This window comes from Pholcus phalangioides, unplaced genomic scaffold, assembly GCF_987345545.1.
Source record: "Pholcus phalangioides strain wild (caught in Gottingen) unplaced genomic scaffold, Ppha-v1.0 ptg000039l_1, whole genome shotgun sequence".
NCBI lineage: Eukaryota > Metazoa > Arthropoda > Arachnida > Araneae > Pholcidae > Pholcus > Pholcus phalangioides.
The window spans coordinates 16,031,472-16,041,420 of record NW_028301625.1 but is presented as its reverse complement, the minus strand read 5'-3'; positions in this window follow the sequence as shown (position 1 = coordinate 16,041,420).

Here is a 9,949-nt window from a genome sequence, read left to right as displayed (position 1 = left end):
TTCAATCAGAAAATGTGGTGGTGCACCATCCTGTTGCAGAATAAAGCTAGGCGTTAAAATGTGACATGATTATATTACAGACGTGTACTTAAGTCCAGTTGTTGGCCATTGTGCCATCATTGGCCACTTGCTATAGCAATGCGATTCTATCGCAGAAGAGCTTTCTTATATTTGCTCTTATCACCTTGAAGTGGACAATATAAAACTGTTGAATAGTGCATGAGAATAGTGGCAGTATAAAATAACTGCCGTTGCCAAAGTTCTCAACATGCATTGAACAGCGGAACAATATTCACATCAGTCATGAAGTAGGACCGAGTATGTTATGTGGAATATACTGATCCAATGGCATAGGTATCCTGTAGTAGCAGAAGTTATTTCTTTTATCTTTTTTTCTACTCATGAATCTTTTGTATACTGCACTGAAAAAACGCGCACGACCATTAGTGCTCTGTCGCATTAGTGATGCAAGCTTAGTGCTCTGAAGGCCGCGATTGTCCAGAAAACAGTCGGTAGTCTGGCAAGTTAATCAAGGGAGCAGGAGAGAAGAAAAGCGAGGAAAAAATATTTAATATACAATATAGTGTAACCGAATATGATTAACTGCATATATAAAATGTATATCACAGAGCCCCTCTTTTTTTTGTTGGACTGAACACAACGCATAAAACATACAATAAAACTGAGAAAAACACAAAACAATAAACTCCACAAAAAGTAATATTACGATAATACAGACCCTCTGTGACCCCAAGGGACTGATAGTCCTTCCAGTGGGTCAATAAAAGTTAAATTAGAGAGTTAATTGAATTATGCAACAGCCTTGTTACAGTACTAATGGGTTAATATTTTATAATGTCATATATATATTTTTAGATATTAATCTGAAAAAGAAAAAATATATATATATTTAAATCCAAACATATAAAATCAGTTAGTTGAACACAGAATTCACGCACAGTATGTATTCACATGCATTTTTAAATTAATTACAGGAATGGTTATACAGGGTGGTAACTATCGACCGCCCAATAATTACACATGTGATTCCTTGTGAAAAACTAATATGGAAAAGTGTTTTCCGTTTTTTGATCTGACCCATAATTAATGAGTTATAACGCTTTAAAAATGGATGACGTCACTTAAAAATCCGGCTAAATTCACCAAACGTACACCAAATGTAAATCTTCGAAAGTCAGTGTTCTTCTTACGGACGATGCTGTCCCTGCGTCTACGTTTGGTTGTGCTAATACATACCCTGACTTTCGCAATCGGCGGTCCAGTCACAAAATAACTTTATGGTCTGGGTGCTTTCGCGTTGGATACCGTTGACTGTATAGCCTTGCTGCTTGCAAGGCTGATCCGTGGCACTCACCTAATATCAGGTGCATGTCACAATATTCTTGTATGCTGAATGCCATCAAATTAGAAATTATAACAATAAATAAAACTTTCTGGAGAATAAAACAAAACGACTAACTTATCTATAACCTCTGTGAAGCTAACTTTGTGAGATGCAAACAACCTGTTCTGACTTGTAAAAATAGTTTTTTCTCTTTCCTGAAAATTGCGAGGGAAAAAAACTGGATTTTACCTCTTTCGTTTTCTGTATAGCAGGGTTAATACATTTTTAGCATTGTCTGAAACGTCAAGTTATACATTTGGTGTACGTTTGGTGAATTTGGCCGGATTTTTAAGTGACGTCATCAATTTTTAAAGCGTTATAACTCATTAATTATGGGTCAGATCAAGAAACGGAAAACACTTTTCCATATTAGGTTTTCACAAGGAATCACGTGTGTAATTATTGGGCGGTCGATAGTTACCACCCTGTATATGTGTATATGAATTGACATAATCATCATTGTGCCCTCAGAATTCCAAGTCTATCTCCGCCTATGTCTATCCTTCCGATCACATGCAGGGCCTCCCGGCCGACCTTTCGTATACTGATTGTTTTATGAACAGTATTGTTATTTTTTCCCAGACAAAATTTTGATTGCAAAGAGAAACTTCATTCAATTTGGCACTGATGGAACTAAAAGTTAACTTTATCAGAAGCAGGCCTTTAAATCAACAAATTTTTAAAAGATTTTGTCAAGAAATGGGAGCAGAATATGAGATGCTTCTTTACCACACTAAAGTGCGGTGGCTTTCAAGTGGACAAGTTTTGAAACATTTGTTCGAATTGAGGAATGAAGTTTTACTTTTTTTGGAAAACAGAAATAACCCACTCTTGGAGCGTTTTCTAAAATGCTCACTTATCCATGGTTACCTGGCAGATATTTTTCATCATATGAATGAAATAAATATATCTATTCAAAGTCGTGAAGTGACCATTATGGATGCTACTGAAATATTGCAAGCTTTTTTGTGGGAAAGTTACCAATATGGGAAAAATACAGTAGAGGCAAACATTCTCTTGCTAACTTTCCTATGTTGTTGGAGTTGGGATGCAAAATCCTCTCTCAGCTGCTTTCAAAAAAGATGTTTGCACTTAGAAATACTAGAGAATTATTTTTCGGAAATTATTTCTATCTTGATGGCTTTCAAGTAGAAACATGCAGGGCCGGACTTAGGCAGGTGCGAAAGGTGCGGTCGCACCGGGCCGCAATATAATGAAATTGTTCTTTGCCTCGGTTAAATAAATAGTAATTTGTTTTGAAATTTAATTTTTTTCTTAAAATTCTAATATCGCTTGAAAAATTAATTAAATCTGAGTTCGGATCCCATATTGTTCAGGAAAATGAGGGAATAGCTTAAGGTAAAAAGTATAGGGTCTTTTTCTCAGGAGAACGATTTTTATGACCATGTTAGAGGCATGGCCCCCACAAGGGGTGGGCTGGCAAGGTTCCAGCCCTGGGGCCCGGGATGATTTTCATTATTTTTTGTTTTTTTACACTATAAATCCACCATAAAGGGGCCCGTGAAAGATCCCAGCCTAGGGGCCCTACTCTAGGATGTGGAGGCCATGGTTAGAGGAAACGGAAACGTGTAGGCAGGGTCGTATCGGCATTCAACGAAATAAGCGAGTGCTTAGGGCGTCAGGAGAAAAGGTGGCACCACAAACAGATACTGGAGTTTTTTCCACCTTACTGAGTGTTGTTATGTATATAGTAAAAATACAAAAAAATATATTGTCTACTCACAAATAACACTATGTCTGTGGACATGGCCCCGACATCCTGAAGCAGGGCCCCTAGGCTGGGATCTTTCACGGGCCCCTTTATGATAAATTTATAGCGTGAAAAAACAAAGAAAATGATGAAAATCATCCCGGACCCCAGGGCTGGAGCCTTGTCAGCCCACCCCTTGTGGGGACCAGACAATATGCGTTAAAAGGAATGAAAAAACTACGTATTTACTGAATAGCCAAACCCCATCACTTGAGTGGCGGAATGAGTAGGAACTTCCCTTGCTCTTTTGGTAGACCTCTCGAAATGTACACCGTCCCCCCCTCATTTTGTATACACACAGACTGCGCTCAAGGTGACTGTAGTACTTTTTTTCTTTCAGTCGTACTTTGACTGATGTTCAACAGTAGCATGCAGTGCGCGAATGCAAGCACTGTTAAAGTCTCGCCACAGAGAGAAACAGGCCTACAACAGTAATATCTTCAATCATTACACTTCAAACATAGTTCGAAAAATAGGAGGCAGATGGCAGCACTATAACAAGCATTGTACAGAAAGAAGCTTCACATTAGGTTCACAACACGGACACGCACATTCCAACATGTACCAATTCGTTAGAAGTTCCACAGAGAAATATGGACGAGGTGCATGTATCGTTTAGTAGTAGCATGCAGTGCCGCTGTGGTGGTCGAGTGGTCAGAGTGACGGACTCCACAGTGGTGGTCGGCTAAAGTTGATTTTCTGTCGTTTCCAACTTCGAGGCGTGAATGCGAGCCGATCTCCCCATTGAAAAGTCTCGCCACAGAGAGCAACAGGCCCACAAACGATACAAATATCCAGTAATTACAGTTCACTCACTTCACTTCTGAACTGTACATGGCAGCACTGAAAGATCACACACAACACTAAAATACGCACTCAGACCGTTAGGTATACGCACTTACACTTCCGGCACAACTCGCTAGGTAGTAAATTGTCCAGGGAGACTCTTGACTTGAGTTGTGCTCGGTTTGAAAGAAAGAAAGTAGCATGCAATAAAAAAGACAATACGATGCCCCGGAGCGAAATATACATCAGTAGGCATACTTGGGAAAAGGTTAGTCAGAGCTTGACTAATTTTTTTTTTAAATTAAAACGAACAAACAGCAAATTACAATATACAAATATATAGTACAATATACAAATACAAACATATGTAACACGACACAAAAAACACACACACATATAATACATACACTATGTAGCCCCAAGGGACTATGAAATCCTTCCAGCAGGCGTATATGGTTTTAATTACATGATTTTGTCTCTCAGCAACAGCTCTTTCCTTCATTAGATGTATTTTAATATATAATTAATATGCATTGGTGCAATAATTTATTTCAAAGTACTGCATTATTATCTGTGTTTTTGATCATAATAAAGACATTGTAATCTGTAGTATTTTTATTACTATTTGTGTAATTACTAGAGTAGACGAAGTTCATTATTTTCGGTGCGGTGTAACAAAAACTTTTTTGAAATGATGTTTTGTTACTTTTAGGCACTTGATAGATATTTTTATATCTATTCGAGGTTCTATTTTCATTTTTTACTAACCATTCTTCGTTTTTTATGATAAATTTATAAATTCTGTACATATAGTTCTGTCTCAGTGTCAATATGTGGCACTGTATGTTTTTGTTTTCTATTGGAACATTTATTAATTCTCTTAATTTATTGTAAAGATTGTCTAGATTGCGTATGCTTTCATAATATGCTCCTCCCCAGACACATATTCCGTAATTTATATTTGAATAAACCCACGCATAGAAGATATCTTTCAAGAAGTTATTATCAACTATGTATTCAAGTTTATAAATGACTCCCGAATACATTCTGAGTTTTTTTTTTTATCATTTTTTCACTATGTATGATCCATTTTAGGTTATCTTATATAATTATTCCCAAGTATTCATAATTGAACACTCTACCAATTTTTCACAATTGCATACTGATATAGTTTGAGATTGGCAGTGAGTGTGCAATTTTACGTGAATTTCTGTACTGTCATTTATGTTTCTTGTTTTCGTGCACATAAATTTAGTTTTTTGTGTATTTATTTTTAATTTGTGTTTAATTAGCCAGTGATTTATTTTTGTTAGGTCCTTCTCTGTTCTTTTAACCAAACTATCTGTTTCTGTATCCTCAACATATAAAACTGTGTCATCTGCAAAAGATATAATGTTACCATTTAGATTTAGTTTACTCAGTTCATTTATGTAAATTAAAAATAGTATCGGCCCTAAGACCGAGCCCTGTGGGACGCCTTTTTAACTTCTTGAAAATTGCTAATTTTTTTCTCTATTATGACAGCTTGTCGTCTAGTGTAGTAGTATGATTTAAACCATTCTAAGATATTTCCTCTTATACCGGCTGAATATAATTTTTCTGTTAAAATGTTTAGGTCCACATAATCAAATGCTCGTTTTAGGTCCAAAAAAACTATTATTGAATATTTATTTTTATTTACTCCATTGTTTATCAAGCCCGTTAATTTTAGAATTGCCATTTCTGTATTTTTGTTTTTTTGGAATCCATATTGATTGGCTGAAAAGAATTTTTGATGATTCAGGAAATTGAGCAGTTGGTATTTCATACATTTTTCTAGAATTTTTGAAAAAATCGGGAGAATTGAGATAGGTCTATAGTTATTAGTATCATTGCAATCTCCAGTTTTAAATATAGGATGCACGAGGGAATTTTTTAGTTCAGAATAAAATACTCCATTTGTTATTGAGGAATCCACTAAATCCTTTAATACATCTATATGGTAGTGAGAAATAATTTTCATCATTTTAGGTGTAATTCGATCGTAGCCACTTGCTTTATTTTCTTTAATTTCTGCCATAATTTGTCTCAGTATATGACTTTCAGTTTCGAGGTAGAACATGGAATTTATTGATGTGTTTGAGGAACCTTCTTGTTCTATACAAATACAATTGTCTGCGTTTTCCTCATCATCATTTATATTTCTTGTGATAAATTCTTGATTAAATTTATTTGCAAGATCTGTTGGATTTTCAAAATTTGGTAATATTTTTTTTTCAAATCTTTATTTAATACATTTCTTCTAATAAATTGCCATTGCAATCTTTTATTATTTTCACAAGCGTTAAAGTTCCTCTGGAAGTATTCTTGTTTTACCTTTTTTATATAAATTTTCAAATTTTTATTATAACTTTTGTACTTGTTCTCATATAAGGTTATGTGTGGATTTTTTTTATGTTTTTTATATAGCTTTTCCTTCAGGTTTATTCTGTCAAGTATTTCCTTAGTTATCCATTGTTTTTTATTTTTCTTAGGGTAATTTTTTGAAACTTTAGTCCAGAGATTAATATTTAATGTTATTATATCCAAGAGATGTCTGTATTTATTTTGTACTGAATCATTTTCTCGTATGCAATTGAAATTTATTTTTGATATGAATTGTTCAAACCTTATATAATCTATTTTCGTTATTTCATCATTTTCATCGTTCAAATTCTCTTCCTGTTTTTCAAGGAAGGTTATATTTCCTAATATTGGGTAGTGGTCAGTGATATTAGTGTGAATTTTGTAGTGATATTTTGTGAAGTATTTCCTCTTGTTCTATAAAAGACGTGATCTATGCATGTGTGACTTTCCTTTGTTTCTCGTGTTATTTTTTTTGTGTAGTGGTTCGAATCCATTTAAGGCCATTATGTCTAAATATTATGATGTTCCATTAGTTTTACTATATAGATCAATGTTGATATCGCCAACAATTAATATGTTGCTTTTCAATTTTTTCATATTGATTTCTAATTCTTCATTAAATTGTGTAATTGTGTATGCGTGTGAACGATACAAGAGCAAAATATTAACATCATATTCTGTGAGGTGTATAAACAAATCTTCTGCTGTAGTGAAATTAGTATGTTAATTTGTATTGGAGAACATAAACACGCAGAGGAATGAGCAACCAGAAGTTTTTCTGGGCAGTAGTAATAGGTGTGGCACGCCTCCCTGTAAGGTTGACTATACACTACGGTTCGGCTGCTGCAGTTGATCTCGTGTCCGGAAAATTCACCGCTAGGAAAATTCACCGCCATGCAATTCACTGCCGGAAAATTCACCGCCATGCAATTCACCGCCATGCAATTCACCGCTAGGAAAATTCATCGCTAGGAAAATTCATCGCCGGAAAATTCACCGCTAGGAAAATTCACCGACAACAGTTCGATGCGAGTCAGTTAGCGTGGGAGTGAGCGATTGAGTTTCAGTGAGCGAGGAGTGAGTGAGTGACCTAATGAGTATGTGAGTGAGTGACCTAATGAGTGTGTGAGTGAATAAGTGACCTACTGAGTATGTGAGTGAGTGAGTGACCTACTGAGTATGTGAGTAAATGACCTAGTAATTTAATGAGTGAGTGAGTGACCTAGTAATTGAATGAGTGAGTGAGTGACCTAGTGAGTATGTGAGTGAGTGAGTGATTGAGCGAGTGACCTAGTGAGTATGTGAATGAGTGACCTAGTGATTACGTGATTGAGCGAGTGACCTAGTGACTAAGTGATTGAGCGAGTGAGTGAATTAGTTAGTTTTAACCTAGTAGTGTCATAAATGATTAAAAAATCTGATTGTTCTATGTTATACAGTATTGTATATATTACAATATCGACCTAATGGCATATTTATAGCTTCAGCGGTATTGGCTCGGCGATGATGAATGAGTTTCAAGACAGGTTATTTTATATACAGTGTATAGATGTAGACACGCACTAATAAGACGGGATTTCTGAAAGTTCATCACCCATGGGGATCATGAGGTGTTAAAGTGGTATGGGGGGGGGGGGGAGAATCATTGCTGAGTAAATCTGAGATTGCAGAATCCACACCAATGAAGTCGCTGGTAACAGCTAGTTCATCATGAAAAAATAATCCATTGCTTACTGATGATCAACAATGTTTTTTATAATATCAAAGTGATAACAGGAGATGTTTTTAAGCATTTTAAGGGAGTTAATTCATCGCGTATCCACTTACTTTATTATCTTTTAATTCTCTGTTATTATTCCTTTTAACGTTTCGTTAGAAGATTCTGAGTAAAATATAGAGTTAAGGGAATTATTGAATATATTCTCTTGTGCAACAGCAATTTGTAATTTCTTCCGTATCACTTCAATTTCTTCTAATAAATTCATTATTAAAACTTTCTGCCATATCTTTAAGATCACTCACTCACTTATTCACTGGGTCACTCATCCACTCAGTAGCTCACTCATCCACTCAGTAGCTCACTCACTCATGGATTCAGTAGCTCTGTATCTCACTCAGTAGCTCGCTCGCTCACTCAATCACTCACTCGCTCAATCCCTCGCTCACTGACTCGGTAACTCAATCGCTCACTCCCACGCTAACTGACTCGCATTAAACTGTTGTCGGTGAATTTTCCTAGCGGTGAATTTTCCGGCGGTGAATTTTCCTAGCGGTGCATTTTCCTAGCGGTGAATTGTATGGCGGTGAATTTTCCTGGATATCAGCAACCGTGGAATTTCGCGTTTAGCACACACCCACTGCTGTTGGCAACCGGGTTTTTTTTTTTTATTTTTTAATGTCACGTGACATCTCTCTCGGGATTGTCTAAATTATTTTCGCCAAGTTGCATTTGGCTGCAGTTAGCATACAAATTCGTGTTCATAAGTTGCATTGCAGTGAAATCCCTTTTAACGAACACCCCTCAGATGCAGTCACCCCCTCTTTCACGGCCGAATAATAATTTACAGTTGTATAATATATAAAAGTATGTTATTTCAAACCCCTGATTAACGGTCACCCCTCTTTCACGGACGAATTTTTTTTGTCCTGCCGGTGTCCGCAAAAGAGAGGTATCTATATATAATAACCACTGTATATACTAATAAAAATATTCAGGTAATTAAATTATTCAGTTTTCTGTAACAATATTTGCCGTTTGAAATTAATTTGGAGTTGAAGAAAGACACAGCCTACAAGTTAACCCATTTTTGACCGCTCTTACAATTCGTGACCAAATCGCACAATTTTTTTTATATATGATAACTGGATATTTAGTAACATATTTTTGAAGTTTAAAAAAATTGGTCATGAATTTAGCACGTTTTTCTTTGTAATTAAAGTAAATTCCCAATTAATTAAAATTTCTAATTAAATGGAAATTAATCATAATAATTATAATTTTGGGAAACCCCATGTGAGAAAAACAAAGTTGAGGAAAAAAATTATTTTCTCCTATTTAAAAAAAAAAAATTATTTCTGTTGATGGTCAGGAAAAAAAATTCAGATAGAAAATCGAAATGAAACTTCTGATAATTTCATGTTTTAAAAACTCTGGATAGCCAGGAAACGGACTATGCTGATGTATCAGGAGGGACGATTTCTGACGAAGGTTCGTTGCAACGTCTCATATATTATACCGTATGCACCTTACCGTGGGCTGAAGCTCAGTGAATTTAGTTTTTTTGGGGTTCTATGCATGGTCGCATGGCCCCCACATAGGGGGCGGGGGCTGACAGGACTCTAGCCCTGGGGCCCGGGATGATTATCATCATTTTTTTGCTTTTTCACGCTATAAATTAGATACAGAAGGGGCCCGTTAAAAGTCTGACCAAGGGGCCCACAAAAGATCCCAGCCTAGGGACCCTGCTACAGGATGTGGGGGCCATGCATGGCCGTCTCACTATAATGGTTCCCCGGGCAAAATGATATTCTGGGGCGTCCCTTTACGTAATCGGAACAGCTTACATATTTACACTCAAAAATTATTGTACCATATGTGACCA